The sequence below is a fragment of the Aquila chrysaetos genome, chromosome 3 (genome assembly GCF_900496995.4).
Source record: "Aquila chrysaetos chrysaetos chromosome 3, bAquChr1.4, whole genome shotgun sequence".
NCBI classification, from domain to species: domain Eukaryota; kingdom Metazoa; phylum Chordata; class Aves; order Accipitriformes; family Accipitridae; genus Aquila; species Aquila chrysaetos.
The window spans coordinates 12737330-12761755 of record NC_044006.1 but is presented as its reverse complement, the minus strand read 5'-3'; the positions used below and the strand labels follow the sequence as shown (position 1 = coordinate 12761755).

The 24426-nt window shown below is 41.7% G+C and overlaps 1 long non-coding RNA gene across 1 annotated transcript in view; it reads left to right on the top strand.

Annotated features, from left to right (window-relative positions):
• Positions 1-24426, top strand: part of LOC115339989 — an 84410-nt gene that overhangs the window by 703 nt on the left and 59281 nt on the right. The gene's annotated exons all lie outside the window — the stretch shown is intronic.

The window sequence follows — 24426 nt, the reverse complement described above, 5'->3', positions numbered from 1 at the left end:
CGTTACATACTGTCAGTGATAATAAAAAACATACCTGTATATGCGACATGTTGCTATACAGCGATGTCATTATGTACAAAATTTCTGCAGAGTGAAACATTGAAAAGTCTTTTTTTTTTGCCTTAGGGAACTGTTTGCATTTATGTTGTATATCTGTCTTACTGTTGGGTCCTTCTTGTGAACCAGACCCCTCGTGGTAGGTACTGTGAAGACACAGAAGGAGTCCTGGTCTACCTGTGAGGAAAACAGTTTGGTTTGGGGTTTTCCCAGTTTCTGGCCTAAAATACTCAGTAAAGAAAGGTGTGAAACGGGAATTATAAAATACTTCTTCAGATTTTATTTTGTGTTTCCATAGGCTCTATCAAAATGAATTCTTCCCAGTTCCAACCAGCTGATCAAAAATACTAAATGTTTTAAGGATCCATGTTTTCTGCAAAAATTTTGTCTTCTCCTAAAAGTTATTTTTCACTATAAAATGTTTTATTTGAATTTGGTCCAAGTCATAATGAGTGTTGGAGCAATTAAAGTATCAGTCACTATAAGGAGTCTTGGGAGCACAGGAGACGGATAGGATCTGCAGGGCTTAAGCTACTGAAATACCTTTTATGAGAATAAAGATTTCACAGACCTCAGTTTCAAACAAAATAGTTGACATATGCTAAGCTCAAAATACTAAACTACTTTTCCTGCCCTCTCCCACTAAACAAATAAAGATCTATGAAATATTCAAACTTAAATCTGCAGGAAGAAAGAAAACACTTTATTTTAAAATTTTTGGCAGGTGCTCAGATATTTATGATAATGGGATCGTAAAATGACATGGAAAGGTTAGTGGGAAAGGTGCGGTGGGAATTTTGAGTATGACTTTGTGAACTGTTGCATTTGTTAAATCTTAAACTTCAAATTCTAGACAGATTGTTTGTTCGTTTACATGTGTCATAGTGTAGACATTGTGGGTTAGGAAACTCTTAAATCAATGAAGAGTTTATGTGTAGAGCTGGATCATGCCTTCATATACTGCAATCAACTAAATTCCTTTTATTTAATTCTTGTAACCATTAACCTTAAAAAAAAAAAGGAAAGAAAAAGCCTTTTAAATATTTTTCATTAACACATACAATTAAGTGGGTAAGTGCCCTAAGTATATTTTAATTTAATTTAGAATTAACAGCAACATTTTTCCTTTGCTAATTAAATGCCAGTTTGTTATTAAGAAAATATTTATTGAAGTTGAACTTGGTGATAGATACATATCTATCACATCACTGTTAAACCTCATTAAATAGTGTTTTAATTGCAATTTGTTTTTAATTACCATTCATTAAGCATATTATTAAATCTAAATTGCATGCTTATGAAAGACGGGTTTGCCAATACAAGTGGCTTAACTACTGCGTTACTTCTAGGTTCCCATAATTTGAGGTGTGTAGGGTGAAAGTTTGATCTATTTACATTATTTCTAACAGTGTGCCCTCCTTCCCTTGCTGCCTGTGTCTCCCATCTTTATTACATAGAATTAATAGCATCTGAGCCAGTCAACAGATATAAAGGAAAATAAAGTATGAAAAATGGTGACAAAACAGCTCTTTGGGCAAGGAAGCAGGGAGCCAGCAGAGAGGAAGCTGAAGCAAAGAGGGAACACAGGCAGGGAAAACAGAAGTTAAACAGGGCATTGAAACCAATTATCTAAATTAAAAGAAGTAGAGGATGGGGACTGGATGCCTGAAGGATGCAGAGGGATATGGCTAATGATTTGCAGAGCTTTTTCTCTTTGGCTTATCACGGCAAGTCTGCCCAGGGTCGGTCACCGTTACCATCTGATGACAGCCCGGTGGCTTTTCAGCAAAATGAGTTGCTGGTCTCAGTCCACGTGGTGCACAGCTGCCAGCGTGGGCAGGCCTCATCCCCGAGACCAGGACAGAAGCGTGCTGCTTGGTGGTTGTGCAATATCAGTTCACAAATAATAGTTACAAAGAAATCCCAGTGCCTTCCAGTTTTTCTAAATTTTTTTCCAGAGGCAGTGCTGCCCCCCTTAGAAGTGCCACTCAAATGAACAGCCTTATGGGAAGTGTGAACTTGCTTTTCTTAGTTGTGTTTGCCAGATTTCTTAGTAGTAGTCCATGAACCCAAGGCAAGCTGAAAAATCCTGAAATAGAAGGTTTTCCTTTCTAAGGATATCAGTCCTTTCAACAAAAAGACCCTCCTGAGTTGTGTTTTTAAAGGCTGGATGTTTGTTTTAACCTTAAAAGAAAAGAATCTTTTGGAGCCTTTCATTTAGGAATGGTGCTCTCTCTTTGCCAGAAAGGAGGAAAGGCTGGGAGGAAGGGTGTGAGGGTGCTCTTCTGAGGGAGACCAGCTGGACATAACCAGTTAGCAAACTGGAAAGCAGTTCCCAAGGCAGATGGAGGGGTGGTAATAGCCAAAAGGCATGGTCCCTCATGGGGCGCAGTGTTGGCATCCTCTAGGATGCCAGGGTCTGACCCTGTCAGAGCACTCAGGGAGGAATTAATGGGGATGGGGGCTGTTGGGCAATGCCATAGGGGTGAAAAGACAATTGTATGATGGAAATAGCTGAAGTAGCCTGAGGTTATTGCAGACTTTCCCACGGGCTGGATAAGGAAATGCAGTAAGGCTCTGTACATTGACACTCTTTGGCTCTGCTTCTCTTTGCATTGAGGATGGTTTTTGTGCCAGGTTATCTCCATTGACTCCAATGGATTATCTCCAATTCACAGTGCAGTTTAAATCAGATGCAGGACCTCTTTTCTCCTCTTTCCAATTCATTAATCTCTTTCAAAACCTTCTGTACCAGATGTTACAATTGTAAACAAATCATCCCAGCAAACCAAAGTATCTTCTCATATGTCTGTGTCACAGTAGGCGAGGTCCTAGCATTGGTGCCTCTATCTGCCTCTGGATCTTCAGCTCATAAAACATTAGTTATACAACGTTTTTTTTGGCAGTTGGGTATCTTCCACGAAAAAGCCATTTCCATTCCAATACAACAGTGCTTTTATATGGACTGTTTCAGTCCATGTTGCGCAACCCTTTTGCACAATGATTCATTATGCTATCTTGCTTCTTGATATGCTGAATCATGGGATGATATTTTGCCAGTTTCTTTGTATGCCAACAATAACTTGCTCATGTTTCAAAGATAGAGAAGGCTGGAGAAATCACTACAGCGCAGGGAGCCTGAACATTTGGCTGAGGGAAGTTCTCAGCAGGTTTTAAACTCCTCCACATGGGTGGGGAAGTTACCTTTCAGCTTCTGCTCTCTTTGGATGGCTGTAGGAAATTGCATATGGCTTCCACTTGTCTTTACAAAGCTGGAGAAGGCCCAGATTCCTGCTCCCTCTAAACTGATAGCAATCAGCCACTTCTGAGCTGTGGCCCCTTAACTGAGAGAACATAAATCAGTCCACCTATCCATGGAGCACCATCTGCATTCAAAGGCTTGACCTAACAGAATCGTGGAACCGTGGAGAAGAGTTTGGAAGTACCCACATAGATACATCAGGTGGCTGCTGTGGGATTTCCTGACACCGTCTCCAGCATGTTGATGTGAGGAGGCAGCTAAATTAAACCCTTTCCTTCTGCAGTAGCCGCAACAGTATACATTTCTCCACATGTTCTTCCATGACTCCTGGGTGCACTGGGTGCTGGGTTACAGTACAGCTGCTTAATTTTCCACAACTCAGGGGTTTGGTAATGATTTCTAACTTCTATTTTGAAAATTAATTTATTTTTCGTCAGTTATGCACAGGATCCTTGCAGAGGCAAATGACGCTTTCCCTTGGCCATTCTGGAGTTCTTTCTGATTTGTTTTTGTTAAGAGTTTCTAACTGTAACTATTTATCTGATCACAGAGAATTCAGAATCAACTGAGTATATTCACAGCTGTCCTGAGAAAAGGGACAAGATTTTGGTCTGAAAGGAATACATCACACTGCTTGAAAACAGGTTTTTTAATGGAAATACTTTTGTATTTTTAAAATGTATACTTATTTGAATACTGTATTTTATTTCCCAACGTACTTTAGTTTGTAGCACAGCATAGTACTACGTACCTTATACACTTTGGACAATCATTTGAAAAGCCATTGGTTTTCCTATGAAGACACTAACTCTGAATCGCAATGAAAAATTCTAGATCATGAAGGTGTTGTCCTAATAGACCTTAAGGGTGCATTTGCATATCTAAGTGTAATTATTACAGCAATTTCATATACAAAAGTATCCACTGTTTTTAGGTATTATTACCTGACTGGGACTTCTGTAAGACAGGCAGCTTTAATGCTTCCCCCACCCCCCACCCCATGTTTATTGCATGTTCATATTCCATGAGAATCTGTCCATGTGCAGTTAGGCTTTGATGTGAGATATAATAAATATCAGATTTTAAAGAGCAGCATGTACATATTTGTCTGACGTGTATGTATGGAAAAGGTCAAGGGACTTACTGTTAGTGTTTTTGTTCAGGGTCGTGGGTATGAGAAACATTCTTCATATGGATGCTATATTTTCTATAATATTTATATCTCTGCTTTGGTATTTCTAGTTCAGTGTCTCAGCCATTCTTAAGTGTCCTGCATTATTTTTCTATGTATTTATGTGCTTATTAGCTTATGTCTTCATTGCTTGTTTGTTACCTTCTTGTCTCCCCACCTTCTCTCATGACCAAATGATTTTGCAGGGCTGCCCTGCCACAGAAATGGGTCAGACAAGTTCCAAGAACTGTAGATTGGTTGGATGGGGATCCACCTAGCAACACCACCACACTAATGCTGGATTGGGAAATTTGCCCTACAGGAGTTTGTCTTGATTAAAGGCTTCAGTCTGTCTTTGCAACACAAACACAGGAGCCCCCATGCTGCTCTCTGAAATTTACAGCGTATTTTCTTTTTACTCAAGCATATTGAAGCAGAACAGAAGAAAGGATCAAAGGTACCGTAATGTTTCTATAAACAAGTACTACTTAGTTTGGTTTTTTTTATCTTGGGTTTATTTTTTTCCAAACAAATCTTCTAGGCACATTAGGCTCAGATTTCATTTTATTGCCAAATCACCAGCTGGCAACAAAATCACATATGTCTGTGTAAATAAAGTAGATGAGAAGCTGAACAGGAGATTGGGAGATGATTCAAGCAGTCGTATTGGCTTCTACACCTTAAAATTTGACTGGTTTATCTGTCTATTCAGCAATGTCCTGTACAGACCCCTTTTCAGCACGAAATATAGAATTACCCCAAGCTGAGATTTTAGTCTGTGGTTTTCCTCTCTTCTAGTGAATTTACAGGAAACCAGATAATTCTCTGGGACTATAACCCAAAAATTCATTTTTTGTTTGCTCACCAAGTGATGACTAATCCACTCCCTGTTACTCAAATATAGGTGTAACTCTTGTGATGACTGATGTTATTATGAAGCATTTTCACTTTGAGGGTCAGATGATCCTTCCTTTGAAGGTAATGCAATTTTGCAATTGGCTTGAGGGCTCTATTACTGCCTTTTTGGTATGTTTGGATTCACTTGGCAATGAAGCCTCAAAATTGATTAATTTATCTTTAAGGTCAATGTTGCTATATAGCCCTTCTCCATTTGTAGGTAGACAATGGCATGGTGACCTCAATTTGTAACTTTAATTTAAGTTTTTCATGCCACCCTCTAATTCCCAGGAAAAAAAGCCTGACTCTTATTATTAGGCAAACATATAAAAAAGTTAGTAATTTTTATCTTGCTTATACAAGCAGATGAACTAAAGCATCTTTTCAGACCTGGGTGATAACGAGACAGAGTTTTTCCCATGCAGTCACGAAAAATGGGTTCCTTTTGGCTATACTTACACTGCTTTTGGGTCCCTGGTGAAATTTTTGGGTGACTACTGAAGAATTAGGATAGCTGGTCATATTGGTCTATTCAAATATCTCTCATCCAGGGGAGATGTTCCTTGACAGAGCTGGGTAACAGGATTCCATTTGTCAGAGTAGTGGCACAGAAACGCTGCAATAGCTATCAAGGATCTGTTTGCAGGGGCAATTTTGCCCTCAGTCAATAAACTCTAAAAGAGCTTAATTAACAAGTGAGGAAAGCCCCATTATCTGGGAGGTGGAGGACAGAAATGAAAGGGTTTAAGCAGTAAATAGGCTTTGTTTCTTGCTAAAACTTTTTAATCCTTGCCTTTTCCCTAACATCCTCCTCTTAGGAGATTTCAATCCCAACTGACTTCTTGAAGCTCTCATCCCTACTACAAGTTATGCTTTTTCTGTCAAGGGCTTCAATTCTGCTCTTTCTTCCTAGTGTTAACCTTTAGTTTGTAATGCAACCTGGGCTGTAATGTGAGGGAGAAGGGCTTCAGCTTGGGAAATATCAGTGCATACTCACTAGCTGACTTTTTTCCCAAATTGGCCAGAATACAGAATACTTCCTGCCCCACTCAAAATCATCTGCATAGAAAGATAAAATGGGAGTTAACAAGGGTCAGGTTTATGACAGGGAAAGAAGGCTGCTAATGACCATTATCTATGCCACAGGTTTAACTTCATTACTTTTGCATTAAGTTCTTAATGCCCAAAGCAATAAGCAAACTGAGTCCTGTTGAACTGTAGTAACCTAATCTTCTCTCCAAACGAAATAGAGGGGAAAGCAGAGTCATTTGACATGGCCTTTATTTCATCTTTTCTTTTCCCATCCCCCATTCACGTATTAGGCATGTTGTGAGAAGAAAGGAAAACTCACAGCCTTTTTCTTTTTTTCTCTTTCCTTCCTTCCTTCCTTTTTCTAGCTGTCCAAAGTGGTATTTGGTGCAGGATTTACTCTGATGAAGGGCTTAGGCCTTCCGTAATAGTGGGTCCAGGGTTTGTCACATGGAGAAGTCTATCTTGATAAGGTTTTAAAGTACAGAATTAAGCAAACTATGTCCAGAATCAAAAGCTTTTAATTTCAGAGGTAAGACAAACTTGAGCTGGCCATGAAACTGTGGGTCCCAGTAAGTCAGATCTAGGAGAGCACATTTGCTGGGTGTTTTGAAGTGTAATCACACTTTTGCAAGGAGAGTTGAAGGGCTTGGATGATTATATCCGAATGTGACTTGTGGACATATGCCAGCCTTGACTCCAACCATTAGTTCATCTTCTGCTCATTCTCCAGTTACGACCCCTGCTAACGTTTATGGCTCTGAACTTGCCCCACTAGATGTGCGAACAGTTTAGGTTTAGTGAGCAATGAACAAACACCAACAGAGAATTAAATGTAATTCATGACTTAGAATGAGATCAGCATTTCCGTTGTTTCAGCTCTTTTCCTACTCACTCTCAACTTTGTCAACTGAAAAATAATGAATTACCCTCTTCTGGTATGACCTGCAGACTTTTGCTCTGTAACTGGAAAAGGAAAAGCCACTGAGTAAGAAGAGGGAGCACAAATGGATTTCCTAATATGTGCAGCTCCCAGACCAACAGCCTCAGCTTTTGGCAAAGGATGAAATCAACAGTGCGTCTTTTTTGGGTTCCCCAACAGAATGAGAAGGAAAGAACCAGTGCTGGCAGGTAACTGGTGAATCAGTCCAATGTGTAAGAAACATATTACTGCTCATAGAAAAAGGATACCAAAGTGATAGGTGCCTGGGAAACGTGATAGATTAGATAGATAGAAGAAAATAATAGAAACTACGGAGAGTTAAGAAATGAACGTGAAAACCTATGAAAAAACCCTATCAGCAATGCAATGTAATATATTACCATAATCCAATATTATATGGTAACCTCCATATGAGAACCTTGCACTCTGAGTAATAAGTGCCGAAGGCTGAACATTTATCTTATGACCTGTTCCCTGTTCAGAATGATCAGGGTTACCAGATATTTGGGACTCTGAGAAAATTGTCCCTCCGTAATAACATTTCCTTGTCGTGCAGCACAAAGGGGTTTAGTTTCCTTGCTCCTTTCTGTCTTGGAAAGGACATATCAATGTTTTTTTTTCTGTAGCCAGGAAACTGTGTCTACAATAAGGTCCATGAGTATTACAGCAAGGCTTGATATATCAGTCTGACAGCCATCATCTGTTTTAAGAAGTGGTATCTCCTCTCTACAGACCTGTCTGCCTCCTGACTGCTTGGCTTGACTCTACGGCTGCTTTTTCGGCTTGTACTGGTCACGGATTCTTCTTCAAATTGCTAACATCCTCATCACTTTTCTCCCAAACAAGAGCTTTCTTGTACTTCTAAAATGAGAGAGTCAAGTGAACTACAGGGCACGTCAATTCAAGCTGCTGGGAATGCCACAAGTAGAAAGGAATTGAATGGTGGATCCCACCCCAGGTACGTGTAAATACAAGCAAATTAAATGGTCTCTGTTGTGTCTTTGGTACTGACTTGCTGAGCTTTGCCTCCCTTCCGTGGGAGGGAAGGGAGTGTATTTCATCCATGCACTAGGCTTTTTAAGATTGCTGACTATCAAACTCAAATGTCTTCCGCTTTGATAAGTTTCTGGGCTTTCCCACTTCTTGATTTCTTCATGCTTTTTCCCATTGGTAACACCTCTTGAGTAACATCATCTCCTGATGTTTTTCAGCTTGCCTGGGATTCATGGAGAACCCAAGTTTATTAAGATATCATTACTGAGTTCTGCAAGAAACAAACAAAACCAAAAAGCCTTCCACTCTGGTAAAATAACCTACCCCTTCCGTAAAAGAATTGAGAAGGGATGCACGCTTTTAAATTCTGATTGCGATCTCCTTTCAGACATGGGAAACAACTTCATTGGATGCCAGATTGGGTATTTAGCCACTAAATGCCTATTTTTTGAACAAACAAGCTGCCACGGTTCTGAAGTTCAGGGTGAAGAGGGCTTAGGGAGAAGCAACACTATTTTCTAGGAGCGCAGAGCAGATCAAGGGCTCCTGTGCAGTGAACTATATCTGATTCAACACAGCCTGCAAAATTAAATTTTGTTCGGCTTAAGCATTTAATTACTGCAGATGTTCAGGAGATACTCTGTGAAACGTCACCTACTGGGGCCCTTTGGACAGATGCTGTTTGCTTTGACACTCCATCTGTCACTTCAAAATAATCACTGAAGCTTTAACTAGCATAAACCTGTAGGGCTGGCATCAGGGCATGACGTGTAAGAGGTTAAAAATAAGGTCAAGGTCATTGCACATCATGCATGCTAGAAGGTCAGTGAATGATGATTGCCACTTCTTGCTCTCCACGATTTTCAGTAGGTATGTATCATTACACAAAGGCTTTTGGTTTGCTTTCCGGAAGATCTTCTAATACCAATGATACCAGCCCCATAGTTTGTTAGATCCTTATATTCAGAGAGTGTTTTGGACATGAGCAAGATATGGCAGCAAATAATGGGTATGGCTTAAACCAAATGGAAAACTTGGTCATCTTATACCAACAAATGGAGATGTAGTATTGGTATGGATATGGGACACCACTGGGACCTGCCAAAAGACAGCATAGTTATTAACTGGCCTGAGAGAAGTACAGTGCCTTTGGAAGGCATTTTCTTTTCATGTTGGCATTCCTCAGGTGTTTGTCCATGTCTCAGGAGGAGCAATTGTGGAGACAATGAACTAGGCTAGTAAATATACCTTACCAAGTTTGTAAAATCTTGTTAAACCCAGACCATTCTTGCTCCTACTATGTCCGAAAAATCTGTCCACACTGAGGCTGTAAATAGCCTTAGGAGTGGTGCTGCTGCAATGGAAGTGGCAGGATGCCTTGCTCTGCCCTCCCTTGTTGATGGTGGCAGTCAGCTCTTCCCCTGCCCTGCAGTTCCCAGCCCTGTTAGTACCACATATTATAAAGCCAAAGGGTACAATAGACCTATGCATTTTGATCCATTGTATAACATTTACTTCTGCATAAATCTGATTTCAAATACCTCCTAGAAATCTGATCATAAGCTGTTGACTTTATTAGCTCCATTTATAATCTCATAAGAGAAATGAAATAGGTTTGGTAGGCTGTGGTTTCTATAAACTCATGTTGACTGCTTATAGGTTTGTCTATTTCTGTGTTTTGAGGTTCACATGATTCCTTTGGTTAGTTTGTTTTCATCAGTCTCAGTATCTGAGTAATATATCTGTTCATTGTATTAAGACATTGGCATAACATCAGGTTTATTTTCTAGAATATTCCTTCTTCCAAGGCATGCTGAAAGCCTTTGCTTCCCAGTTTGGGATCTCTTAGATGGGAATTGCTTTGGTGTATTGTCTTGAAAAAATGTCTTCCTCTGGTAATAGTCTTTTGCTTTTCAATGTTAGCTCTAAGCACAAATTTCATTTCAAGATTCCTAATAAACTTCAGATTTACTCTATTTTATGCATTATCTGACTGGGTGTATAAATTTCCTTGCTTTTATTAAGTTTCTGAAATTTGTTAGTGTAGATTAATTATTTGACCAGTATGATCTCTTGACTATTGGATTGTGGCATCTGGTGCTTTTAGTAAGATGTTCATAAACGATTCCCAGTCGTGTTTGGTCAGTGAGACTTTTTCCCTCAACTGAATTGCCCATAACAGTTTCACAAAGCTGGAAGCTTTTCAGGGCACCAAGTATATATCATAACTAGTTTAGATAGTTTGATCTTGTTGCCTGTAACAAGGGTAATTGACTCATAATTAATTGTACTTACATTACTGCTGTTTGTTGGGTGATCAGTTCCTCTGTTTGTCGGGTGATCAGTTCCTCTGTTTGTCAAGAGTAAGTTGGTAGAGGTTTTCCCTAGCCTGGTGACTTCTCTGCTGCTTTGACAGACTACAGCTAGAATATTTAGCAGTTCTAAGAGGGGTTAGCATTGACCTTTCATATGGGAGACCTTGAGGTTAGTAGATTATCTTAACTGAAAGAGGGTAGATTTAGATTAGATGTAAGGAAGAAGTTCTTCACTGTGAGGGTGGTGAGGCACTGGAGCAGGCTGCCTGGTGAGGCTGTGGATGCCCCATCCCTAGAAGTGTTCAAGGCCAGGTTGGATGGGGCTTTGAGCAACCTGGTCTAGTGGAAGGTGTCCCTGCCAATGGCAGGGGGGGTGGAACTGGATGATCTTTAAGGTCCCAACCAACCCAAACCACTCTATGATCTTTTCATCCTACACCTCATAAACAACCAGTTTTTGTATGTCACCCTTCTTTCTAGCGTGATGGTAGGGGATGTGAACTAATATATCATCTTGTTGCTTTATCAGGGTCATCAGGTAGGAAGTGTTCAGGATAGCACTTTCTTTTTTTTTTTTTTTTTTTTAATTGTTAGTGACTTGGTTATAGGTAATGCCATCTTTTCTACTCCTCATTTTCTTCTAAGACCTGGGACCTATCTAAGTAGATTATAACCATTGATTTAAACATTCACGCATGCAAATCATTCTACGAGGTTCAGTAATAGCAGCTAGGTCAAATTAGTGCTCATAAATGACTAATTCTATTTCCTTTTGTTTATTACCTAGGCTTTTGGCATTGGTGTATAGTTAATTAAATAATTTCTTCTTCCCATCCTCTCTTTGCATTCAGTGCCTTCCTGACCATAGTCTCCAATGGAAATCCACCCAGGGCAGGGTTTACTGATGCTGCTGTTTGTAGATGATAGTTGTATGCTCTCCTTACCTCCCTGGGGTCCTTCCAAGTGAGAGCTAAGCATTACAGCACAAGAAGCTGTTACCACCTCTGCTATTCCCGTCTTGCGTCTAAACTGAGAGCTGAGAGATGGAGGTCAAGGGCTCTCTTTATGGCTTTTCTTTTGTCCTATAACATACACTTCTGCCTCTGTCTCGTCTCTGTCCTCCTGAATTGGCAGATTATTGTGCTTTGTCATTTTTTGTCCCTATCCCCTGTTGAAAGAGATGTCTGACTTCAAGGGATGTGTCTTACATCAGGAGATCAATTAGGCTTGTTCAGTGTCCCTTCTGGAGCTTCTTTTTTCTTATATTCTGACTTACACTTCCATGTCTGATTTCTGTTACTGCTTGTCCTTTATATAGAATTTGTTCCCTCCTTCATCTGAAGGAGATTATTTTTTCCTATTAAGTGATGGCTGCTGCTGCTCCTCATCCCAGGATTTAAATAGACTAGCATTTTTTCCCTGTGTTTTACCAGCACTAAATTCACACAATATAACAGAAAACCAAGCCCATACCCTGTCAAACAGAGACACTCTCACAGTGTGGTGACCCTCTTTCTGTCACCTGCCACATTTTTCATGCTCAACCTACAGCTGTGAAACTGTTTTTTCTCCCTTCTCTTCGAACCACGAAGTCCAAAGAACACTCCTCAGTTTGATGCCTGTCTCAATTTGCAGAACATCCTTGGACAGAAATGACATTGATAACAGTGAGATAAGAGTCTTCGTGAAAGCAGCAGCAGCAGCTTTTCATTGCCAGCTCCTCCAGTGGGTCTGAGCTAACAACAGCCATGCTGCAAACTTTATTTAATTTGTATAGGCCTGTTCCAGAGCTTTCCTATTGACTTCAGGGGCGTTGAATCGGGCTGTATGGTAGCTATGGCTTTGCTTTATGACTCAGTATCACTGTCTTGGAACGGTCTCTGCCAGATCAGATTTTCCATTAAAACATTCTCTAAGGAGAGAAATGAGTGCTGCCTGCTAGCAGAAATGTCTGATTTTTCACTTGTGTAATTTTCCCAAATAACTTTCTCCTCTGCCATGAGAAACTTCTGGGTTTCAGGTGGGATGATTCTGTGAACACCTTACAGAGAGCTGAGAATATCTGCTTGAATCCTTACTAGCTAGCCCTGCTTATTATGTTTGAATGTTCCTTTTGTCCTTTCAATACTTTTCCATGTTGTTACCTGAAATGAGAAGAAACTGATTTTTTAGGAGTAAAATGTGCAGAACATATTTCCAGTTAATCTTCTGTGATATCAGTTGCTATTGTGTGACTAATTGACCTGTGGCTAAATAACTATAATAGTAAAATAATTTTAGTCTAACACCATAAAAATCAAAACTAAAACTATGACTCTGTAAAGCAATATTTGTTACAAGCTGAGCATATACTCCATTAGAGAAAAGGAGACTGTTTGCATTACCAAGATATAGTATACACCTGCCTCTTCCCATATAGGTGATTTCCAAAGGTTGCTTTTTTTGGCTTGTATTTTTTCTGTTATGTTTTTTTTTTTTCCTGAGGGAGAACGAGACTTGAGTATTGTAGTCTGATTTGTGTTTTATTTTGGTTGTTTTGTTGCTGGAAATGATTAAGGGTGTGAAGTTAATCTGCCCATGTAACACACCTACTGCCACTCTGACTTGGTTCCTTATCTGCTCTGGGATTTTAGTTGCTGATCCATCCATACTGGACTCAAGGCAGTTCAGCCCCAGGAAGGAAGGGGATTAATTCCTCTTTATACAAATCAGTGTGTTGGTCACAATTGCTTTCCAACCTCTTGCTCTAACAGGTAGGGGGATGTGCAGAGCTATAGAAGGACTTCAGCCAACTGGAGAAAATGTGCATATGTATGTGAGAGTGGTGACTGGAGATACACAAATGCATAGAGAAGTTGTAGAAGAAGGTAACTGCACCTAGAAATTCGTGAGTCATCTCCTGATAACCATCTGACTATCTTGCCCCTTAATGGTAGGGAAAGATAGAAGATTTCTTGATCTGAGCAAATATAGGTAGTCATATAAGTGGACATACCTTCATTATCTTCATGGGAGTCAGGAAAACTCCTGCTAGTCACCCGTGGGAACGTAGACTTTCACTTCTGAGATGGAGTTGTGTCTGAACAGAGAAAAGTTGAGATGGATGGACCGAAGTCACAGAGCAAACCATGGCACACCATGTTGAAGTCAGGACATGAGTGGAAAGAACTTCCTGCATCTCAGTGCTCAAAAGTACAAAAAAAAAAAAGTAAACGAAAAAATTATTAGCAGTTTGCTGTTTTGCTGCTGTCTGCTCCTCTTGTTGGTTTTCTTCCTCTCTGTTCTAGGAATTCTGTAGTAGTGCTATGAGGAATAATCAATTAATGCTTAGAAAGCAATTATAATGATTCCTAGTTTACACATGAATAAACAGAATGCAGCTTAGGTGACTGAGTCACAATCATTTTCTAAGTCTGATAGGGCATGGGCAGCAACAAAGAGCCGGCTCAGCACTTGTGCTCTAATTGCTATTTTGCCAGAAAAGTTGGGGCTGGAGATCAAACAGACAGAAATGAGTTATAAAACTCTCTGAATGCAAATTGCTGTGCACTGTTTTTGAAAAAAAAAAAAAAAAAAAAATTGCTACACTCTGTAGTGATTTCACAAGTACTACATAGCTAAGGCAAGATTTGCTTGAGGTCTCACAGGGTGACTGTGGGTCATACCAAGGAGAGGATCCAGGCTTCATGACTCTAGTGCTGTGCTTAAGCACAAGACCATCTTTCCTCCCTCTACGAACTTGATATTTTATTATAGAGTACCTTATCATATGTCTGTATGTGATACTTTCTCACGTGTTCAGCCTGAAACATGGTTAATGTAGAAATGTCCTTTTTGTGTGCAATAAAGCTCATGTCTTGCTTTTATTGGAAAATTCACAGCTTCAGTTCAGACACTTGGCCTGGTACTGTGATCGCTCATTGATGTTATTCACAGTTTGGTTATGTCCACTGAGTAAGTGCCTTTGGTACTATATGTTCAGATAGGAGACGATATGTTATAAGGATCACTCTTTTCTCCTCCAGGGATGAAAGTGTTACCATGATGTAAAACCAGGTCAGGATGAAGTTCCCCCTTCATGTCTGGGGACATATTTTTGTTATTTGAAAACCTACAGAGCCTGTATAACTGCAGAAGAACAAGCAAAAGCCTTGCTATCCTGCTTCATGTACTATCAGCCAAATGAGCAAGCCAGCTTTTGAGTCCTCTGGGGTCATTTTATTTTTAGGGCTGATGCCTGAAGCAGGAAGAAAACAGCTTGATCTGTAGGTTCTGCTTTGAGCTTCCAGTGCTGGCAGCAAAAAGCAACTTCTTTTGACGTGCGGGCTGAGTTTAACCAATGGAAAAAGCCGTACGGGCCAGTGAGTTGCCATGTTTTGAGTGTTGCTGTTCTGAAGCACAGCACAGTTCCTTGTCTATCACAGAGCTGATTTACTTTTGATCTCTTCAGTCTATACTTGACATTCCAGCTGTTTTTCTGTCTCTTTATTTAATACCAGGCTTTTTCTCTCCATGCTTTTTCAGGTTTTTCATTTTCCCTTGTTTGTCTGAAATCCATCTTGGAGACACTTGTTGCCTTGTTCTCTGATCTGTTTTGAGCCTTTGCCAGCTGCTGCTGCTGCCAGTGGATAAAATGACTGAGTCACCACTTTGTGAATTTTGCATTTGCTTGTGGGGTGGCAGAGCCAAGGCCATCATGAACAAATCAAGCAACCACAACAAAGGCCCAAAACACAAACACTGGGACTTAACCTCAAAGCATATGCTGGAGCCCAATGAGGTGACAGCCAGCAAAATGCATACCGAAGGACCTCAAAGCATTACTCAATCTCAGTCCTACTTTAACCACATCAGAGACATACACCTCACGCAGCTCTGGATCAGGGGAGAGGATGGAAGGGAAAGGTAGCGGTGACCGAAGAACCTTTTTCCTCCTTCCAGAATGAATTTATCAGAACAGACCAGCAGATGAAAAAAAAAATAAAAAATGCTCAGGGTTATTGAACACAGCAAAGCTGCAGTTGAAGAAAGCAGCACTAAATGCACAAGAGAAGGCCCGGCTTGGCAGATTGGCTCCTTCTCTGCACTGTCTTGTGTGGCTATGGGCCCAAATGACTGTTTTGCCTTGTTTCAGCTGGGTCAGGGTGGTCAGGCAGCAAGCTTCTCTGGACCAGCACCATTCCCCTCCAGCGCTGGCAGTGTGCTGTCACCACAGTGCTTTCACTGGTTTGGTTTTGATCTATACCTGCTCTCATGAAATTGTGCCAGTGCTGATTTGCTCTCAGTGGCTGTGTTTCCTTGTTTCCCATGCTTTCTAAACATCCCGCTTGTTAGCCCAAGAAACATATCAGGAAAAAAACTGTCTCTGGTTGACCTGAAGGGCCAGTGGGTGTTTGGGCTCTTCACACCTCTGTCTGCTGGGACTAGAGCTTGCCAAAAGGTAATTTATACCCTATGTGCCAGCAGTGACTAAGTAAACACAGGGTTAATCAGCATGGTGATGCTGAAGCCAGTAGAGGTTTTGTTACTTAATTTCAGCTTGATCAGGGTCACCCCTATACTGCCAGCAGGGGCACGGGGGACATTTAATATAATCTGGATATCAGGGCTCTGTGGCTACCTCCAGGTTTGGTCACTTTTGTTGATGGCATGTGTTATTAGGGATAGATGGGGAAAGGCTGAAATACACTCATCCAATCTGCAAGCAGAGGATGGGACTGTATTAGTGTGTCGTCTAAAATATCCTGGCCTGTTTGGCTTGTAATAGCCCTATAGTAAAAAGATTTGTCATTCTTTAGCCCTGATGCAAAAGGGAAATGGATTCCTATTTGCATTGTCCCCACAGTGTTTGTGTAATTAATGTACGTGGGGGTTCTCCCTCCCCCACCCACTCCCAAGGTAAAAAATGACCTTGTCAAAACTTAGATTACAAAATCTTAGTTACTAAGCAATGGGTAGGGCCCCACTGGGATGGCATCCTGGCTCCTGAAATGGTATGTATAGTAAAAACTAATAAAAATGGTGTCAGAGGCTCTCAGGCTTCCAAGTCCCCTGCTGTGTGACCCCCTGATCCCAATTTATTAGCTGAACCCAGGGAAGCAGACAAACCTCGCTGGCTCCAGACTGTAGGCTCCAAGAAAGGAAATAATGTGAGCTCCAGAGCAGCGGCTCCAGAGCAGGAGGGAAGGAAGGAGGGAGGGAAATCCTCATGGAAAACAGAGGGGTGAGAGCAGGGCTGGAGGGAGCTGCTGACAAGAGCCATCTGAGCAGGATAGGGAAGGGAAACTCGCTCTGTGATATCTCAGTACCTTGACATTCAGATGCTTTAAACATGTCGGAGGGGAAGGGGAGGAAGGGGGTGGGGAGAGCGGGGCCTGTAAGGAGGCAACCAGCCAAAGTTGTTTCCTTTCATGTGTTAGAGCGCTTGGGTCTGAGATCACCTTGTGCTGGTGACGCAGGATTTAGCAGCTGGGGGTGGCAGATGGAGTGGCAAAGAATGTGCCCTGTGGGTCAGAGGGGAATGCGCCTTCCCCCTTCCCACTCCCCAACTGCAAGAATTTTGTCTTTAAAGCATTAAAGGCGATGCAGCTCATCACATTGCTGCTAACCCCCTGGATTTCCTCTTTGGTGTGCGGTACACTTAGCAATTAAACCATGTTGCACAAGGGGAGTGTGATTTTTCTTTTCTTTTTTTTTTTTTCTTTCTTTTTTTTCTCTTGAAAAGCTGCCAAAGCAAAGTGATATTGATGAGGATGGCTTGCTTCGATTAGCGGTGGCTGGCTAAGGAACAGTCACCTCCAGCCCATTTCCCTCCCCCTCTTCTGCCTTGCACAAGAAACCTCCATATTTTTTCTGCTTTCAGCAGTTGTCTGTCTGTTCTGCACTTCTAATCTATGCCCAAATCGAGCTTAAGTAGGGGTAAGAAGTGTAACAATAACTCTCCTTGTTTAATGCCAACCGTTGCATTTGAAGTGCTTTGGCTTCCCAAGGGTGATGTTATCAGGAGAAGGCATTGCACTTTTTTAAAGGCATGATTATGCAGTAAAACGGCTAACGATGAAAATGAATGGATGAAGGGTATGTGGAAGGTAAGCATACAACAGTAGAGCAGGCCTGTCCCATTTGCCAAGTCTTTATACATGTGTAATTTGCTGTTTGGAAATGTGTCAGGGGTTTCCTGAGGAGGGACTGGCCCAGTGTTTCTCCTACTCAGTGACCTTAATGTTTGTTTCTAAGAGCAAATGAAAGGGCAGGCCCATAGTTTTGGTTGCCCTAGTGCCATCTGGCTTGTACGAGAAAGGGTGGTGATTATATTCCTGCTTACCTGGAGGTGTCTTGGAGAAATACCCCGGATGTAAGACCAGTACAGATGACAAATTTGGGGGCTGGAAAAACATGTGTGCACATGCAGGTTTTCTCCTTCATGCTATTAGGAAATAGGCTGCAGCTCTATAAATCTGGGTTTTCCTGGCTCTGTGTTGCTTCTTTTTAAATCACTGCCAGGGCAATCAGTTTAAACAACCACATTATTTGTGTTTTTCCGTAGTCGAACACAGGAATTTTGAAGCGTTGTCTAAAGGAAAGAAATGTAACATACTCCTCCTCTCATTCCTTAGCTGTAATCAGTGCGAGTTGGACAGCTAGCAGAGGTCCTTGTTAGAGGATCAAGATGTACTTTCTCCCCTGGATACACACTGCAACGAAACAGAGCCTAAACCTGCATCCAGACTTGGCTCAGGTGTTTCTATTGGTGCGTAAAGGAACCTCAAATGCTGCCAGTGATCTGCAGTTCAGTGTTTGCCTCTCTGCTGTGCTGTGAAATAGGTGTGAACCTTTTGAGGGAAAGGTGGGCAATGAAAGCTGCTTCCCTAGGAGCAGAGCCTGGGCATGAATAGGAGCATGGCTGGAAATGATGCTGCACCTGCACTTCCTAGGGCTGGTGGTTTCCACTCTTCCCAGTGAGGCTACGGTCCTGGATGCTGTAGCTCCTACATCCACGTGCTGTGTCCATATGACTGAAAACAGAGGAGGAAGCATGGTCCCAACAGGTAGGCTTCCCTCCTGCACAGGCTTCAGTAAAAAGCAGCCTCAAACCTGTGCAAGCCATGTCCTACAAGTGCTTCCTGAGGTTTGGGAAGGGGAAGACAGCTCCCTTGGATGAGTGCTATTGTGCGGTTTGGTTGTGGTGGAGCCTTGGTATCTACAATTTAAGGGCAACAGTCCTTTTGCCTCACTTGTATGCTGAAACAGTGTAGGGGTGGAGAGTCTGAGTTCTCCTTAATGTGGATGCCACCATAACCTTGGGCAAGTTGCATTCACTTCATGGCCCTTGCCATTTGTGGCTGAGGTATCATTTTTCTCAGGATAAGCTGAAATTCTGTGCATTGTTGGATGACTTTTATCTTGCTATCACAGGCAGTGTGCTCTTTAAGTGTGAAAGGCACTGCTTTGCTTTATAACTTGGATGTGAAGAGGGATTATTTTGCAAGAGGTCATGGGAGAGTGAGAGAAGTTATGATCAAGTTGTACCCTCTGGAATACGCTGCGGGATGAAGATGTGGAGAGTGATATCTTCACTCTTCTTCCTTTCCCTTCTTTGCTGATGATTCAGAGCAGAAATGACCTGGGTCATTTTATGTGAGAAAAGATGCTGGGCTGATCTGAAACAAAAGGAGAAAAGCAAGTCACTGTTTCAAGTGCATTGTGGTTCAATTGAATGAAAGCCCAGTCTTGCCAACTCATGATTTGATCATCAGTGCCGCAATGCATAGTCCTTTCTTATAGCTCCAGGTCTGGAGTTATGGAAGGTCTTAAAATATATTCTACCCATCCCCCCTGCCTTCCCCTGTAGGTTTCATGATTTCAAAGAAAATATAGGAAACGTGACCTCAGTGTACCCTCAGGACTGAGGTAGTGGAAGGCAATGGATTAAAAACTGGCTCAGGTTGCGAAGTGAGAAGATGGTGATACACAGTTCATATAAAAAGATAAAGAAAAAATGGGGTCTCAGGATTGCTAGCTCAAACTTTGAACAATACAGAGAAGTTCCAGGATTTGGGATCTGAAAAGGAGCTTCAAGTCACCTATTTGTAGCTCCATGGATTGAGCTAAGTGGGTGGGAGTTGAGTGTGCAGAAGTGTTGTGGAGATCTGCACTGCAGATGTGAAGGCAGGAGAGCAGCTTTTGTGAATTTTTACCAGCACTGTGGTCTTGGTCACATTTGTGTAAATCCAGAGTAATATGGTTGTCCTGTGTAAACTGGTATTTTCTTCCTATATTGTGGATCAAACAAAAAAATTTGAAAAGAGATCCTCTTGTGCCTGCCTCTGACTCAAAGTGACAATAAGGGTTTTTGGTTTTTTTTCTCTTTTTTTCCCACTTTTCTTAAAACTAAGGTTTGATTAAGGGGCGCGAGATGGGGAATTTAAATCTCTGTTCATAGTGGGACACTGAATTATCCTTACTGGGACCAAGGTATGGCGTATGCATACGTGTGGTGAATACTTTGTTTGATTACTATCAATGCTGTTGGATATTCATGTGCAGGGTGAATATCCCCACATAGAAAATGCATTAATCAATACACCAGTTACTACTTTAAGAGAGCTGAAAGTTGCATATGAATTTGGAAGTATGGCAAATACAGTCAGTCATATGATGCCAATGAACAAACTAATACTCCAACATGAATGAAAAATCTCCTACTCCCATTCCTGACCTTGAGAACAGGCTTGGGAGCATGAAAGGTTTTTTGTCTCTTCCTGCCATATCAGTTGGTCTAGTAAAGAGATTTCCTTAGAAAGGAAAAGAAGATGTATTCTGTAGTCAGTAAGTTATGGGGTGGTTTCTGGATGGCAATGAAGGCCAAGGTTAGGTTAGACTACAGCGGGATATTTGCCAGGGTACGTTTGCTGACAGTGATTGGAGCTGTCAATGAGAGTGACACTGGGGAGCGTCCACCTGTATGTTTAAAACATGCTTTGTGAATTCGGGTGTGAAGCAGGCCAGAGAAGATATAAAAGACGTGAAAGGAGTTTGGGAGCTTCTCCCTAAAGTGAGATGACCTGTTTCTGTCAGGCTCTGTTAAAGTAAATAGGTTAATAACTGTTTTTGTTTTTACCATTAATCCTACCTCTCATTTCTATTTAGGTATATTTATAAGTTTGCCATATACTTCCAGAGGCACTGGTCAGAAGTGAACTTAGCAAAGAAAAAAAAATAATGCAGTGAATCCGCCCTAATTTCTGTGTAACCTGACAGATTATGCAAAAACGTTGCTGCCACTACAGAGCAAGATAGCGCTGATCTCTCCTGCCTTGCCCATGTGTAAGATGATGATTTGGGGCATGGAAGAAGCCGGGTGTTGTGTTCCTGTGCTGGCAGTAACTCCCAAACCCTGCTGAGTTCCTGCGAGCACTGCAGAGTACATGGTGCCTCATGGATGGCAAAATACCCTCTTTTGCTTTGGGGTGTGAGGCACAAAGGTCGAAGGGCTCTACCCTACTCTGGAGGGTTCGTTTCTGCTGCATTTTTCCTTTTAAGTATTAATTTTTCTGTTTTATGAGAAAATAACTTTCTTGGTTAAGTTGGCCAGGTTTTCTTAAATTGAGCCTAATTTATGAGAAGATCAGGAAGCCCTGGCCTATGTTATGTTTCCTCTAGTTCAAACATAAGGGATAAAACCAAAGGGCAAAGCTGAGCTTGGGGAAGAGAGAACAGCGATTTCAATGTAATTGTGTTATCTACACAAACACTGCACTTCATAGTCCCAGCCAGAACCCGCCACCCTTCTAAGGAGAGTCTGTCTGAGATATAGAGAGCTGGAAAGATGAGAGGGGCAGAAAAGCCAAAACCAGGGCAAGAATAAATACAGGTTACTCAAAGCCTGAAGGGAAGGGAGCATCTAGTGATCAGACTATCAAGCCTTGGATCTATAAATAAAGGTACCATGTTTATGCCCTCCGGGGCCCCATTGTCAAAAAGGCTTTTTTCCCCCTTGTCAGCCAGAGAGAGATAGACATGGTTTGTCTGAGTGAGAACAAAGTATGTGCCCCTTTCCCAGGGCTTGTCATAGCTGTGGGGATGTGGGTATGACAGGGAAAGGTGCATTTCAAATGGACCTTTTCAGGAGGTGAACTCATTGTCACTTCAAAGAATCATATGATTTACAGTGTCTGTTTATGGGCAAAAAGTAACATCTTTCTCTATATTTCTGCAGTATACTTAGGAGAGACATAATAGCCTGGTCATGTGCTGGAAAGAAATGACTCATTTCATATTGGGTCTAAGTGAAACTAATGTATTACTCATTTTTATGCAACTCTAGTAAATTGTACTTATTAAAAAAGGGGGCTGGGGTGGAGGAGGGACAATTACCTAAAGTCTAACCAATATGTACTAGAAAATTAATTTAGAAATATGGTTGACCTCAGCTTCCTCCTAATGAAAATCTGCTGACAAATCTTGTGATTTTGTTTCTCTTTTTAAAGCAGCCCTTGGGGTTGCTAGTAGTTCAGGTGTCAGGACCAGCTACGGCTACTGATTCAAATCCTGGCTGGATGATTTTGGCATTGTTCTTCCAAAGAAAAGACTCCAGATTCAGTCGTCTTCTGGGCTTTCTGCACTGCTTGTTGCTAAAGCATCTGAGTCTGACCCCATTGCTGAGGTCTACTGGTGGTGTGTGAAAGAGCTCTGCAGGCTGCTGAACTGTGGGCACAGCTTTAGCAGCTCTGAATGTGGTGGTTGCTCATCCTTCCAATGATACTCAAATCCTGTGAGGTGTCCATGCACCAAGGTAGGCTGATCTCTGCCTCACAGCCCCTCGTTGATTTTTTGCTGACTGTCTTCTGCTTAGAGCAAGTAATCCAAAACCCATTTTCATTCCGAGCACTATTTATCATTGAATTCTGATTAACTGAAGCCCCACATCCAGAGGAGCTAGGAAAATGGCAGCAATTTTCAATTGGAATATCCCGAACAACCTTGTCACCTCTTTCATAATCATTGCTTTTATATTCAAAGGTTAAATAAGATCATTTTTAACAACACTGAGTGCTATCTTTCTTTAGCCATGCTTGCAGTGCATCTGTGTAGAAGCCCCACACACCACTAAGCTGCGATTAAGACCACAAAGGGGGCTCTGTGTTCTCTGGTGTCCCATTTTTTCCTCAGTGATTTCCATTCATATCTGCTGAGTTCACAGAATGGAAGGTCTGTGGTACCTGGGAAAAGCAAGCTGTTGGGCACCTTACCCTCCTTGTCCCTCTCTCTCTGTGAAGTTTATGGAGTTAGGACAGAGCTGGTGACTTGGTCGCTGCTGTATGAAATACTGAGGCATCTCCTTTGCTCTCCAGCAGCTACACCACAGGGTCACTGCACTGGGAGTAATCAAACTTTATCTGATGTGGATTTTGGTGAGAGTTCGACTCGGGAAGGGACTAAGGATAATAGATACGATATATCATAAAAGGGGATTGTTTTTACTTATGCTTTTTTATTCATTTTGTGTGTGTGTGTGTGTGTGTGTTTATTTTCTAAATCACTCTTCTGCCTATTTCTTTTCACAAATGAAAAGAAAAGAACCTGGGAGAAAGCAAAGCTACTAAAGTAATTGGAGTGATTCTGGGTGGTTTAAGGGGTGGGCAGATACTTCTCTGAAACTGGAGAGATCTAATCCTTGCCCTTCGGTCAAGTAAGCTGTAAAAAGCACTTTGCTTCTAGAAACAAGGACTGAAAGCAAACCTAAGCAGAGCCCACAGAGTCCTTCAGCTCAAGGGGTTTCAATAGATTTGTCTTAGTGACTGTGTAAGAGAAACCGGTTAGGAAGCACCTGGAAACTTATCTAATTTTTCCAGCTATTCCGGTTCATCTAATGAAAGATCTTATTTCTGCCTCCAAACACTGTTGTGCCTAGGTCCTTAGACCCTCAGTGCTGAAGCAAAGCACTGCAAGAAAAATATTTACGAGACAAAATGGAAATATGGTTTCCTCCTGATGTTGGTCCCAACTTTACCCCAGTTCTCAGAGGTCTGTGAAATGTTGTGCTTTATTAGTGCTCGGGTAATGATGGAAAAAACATTATTTTCTTTTTCAGGTTTTTGTATTCACTTTGCACTTTGTCAGTTAAAAAAAAAAAAGGCTGAGGTTTGCTGGTAGGCAAACTATGACATGTTTTCAAAGGCCTTGATGTGTAGCATAGCGCTTTTGCTATATATTAAAAAAACCTCCAGATTTTCGTTGTTGCATTTCTAATTAAAAGTTCAGTGAAATGTAGGAGGTTTTCTAGCAGGAAAAAAAAAAAAAGAAAAAGGATTAATAACCTGGATGGCTTATAGCCGCAGAAAGTAGCTGTGGAGACCTAGGCAAAGTGAAATCAGAATTCAACAAATTCATTGCTTCTTTATGAAAATCACATCTATGAGTCAGCAGAACAAGCTCCTCTGTCATCTAAAAATGTTCATCTTGGAGACTTTCACAGCTGCGGCATTTCCAAGCCCCAGTAAGGCGTGGCTGGCACAGGGATGGGATGCAGCTCTCTCCCGGCAGCTGCAGCGGTGGGGCTGGGACCAAGCACACGGCTCCTCTCGACGCTTGCGGCAGAGTGATGCTCATCGTGGCTGCAGGAGCTGTGGATGGAGCGCTCTGCCTCGCATGCTCTGGTGATTCATCAGGAGCTGTTCTGCACGAGCCCAGGGTTGGAGCTTGTTCAGATGCCTGGCATGGACTGCGCTTACCCCCTCACTCATATGCACGAAAAGGG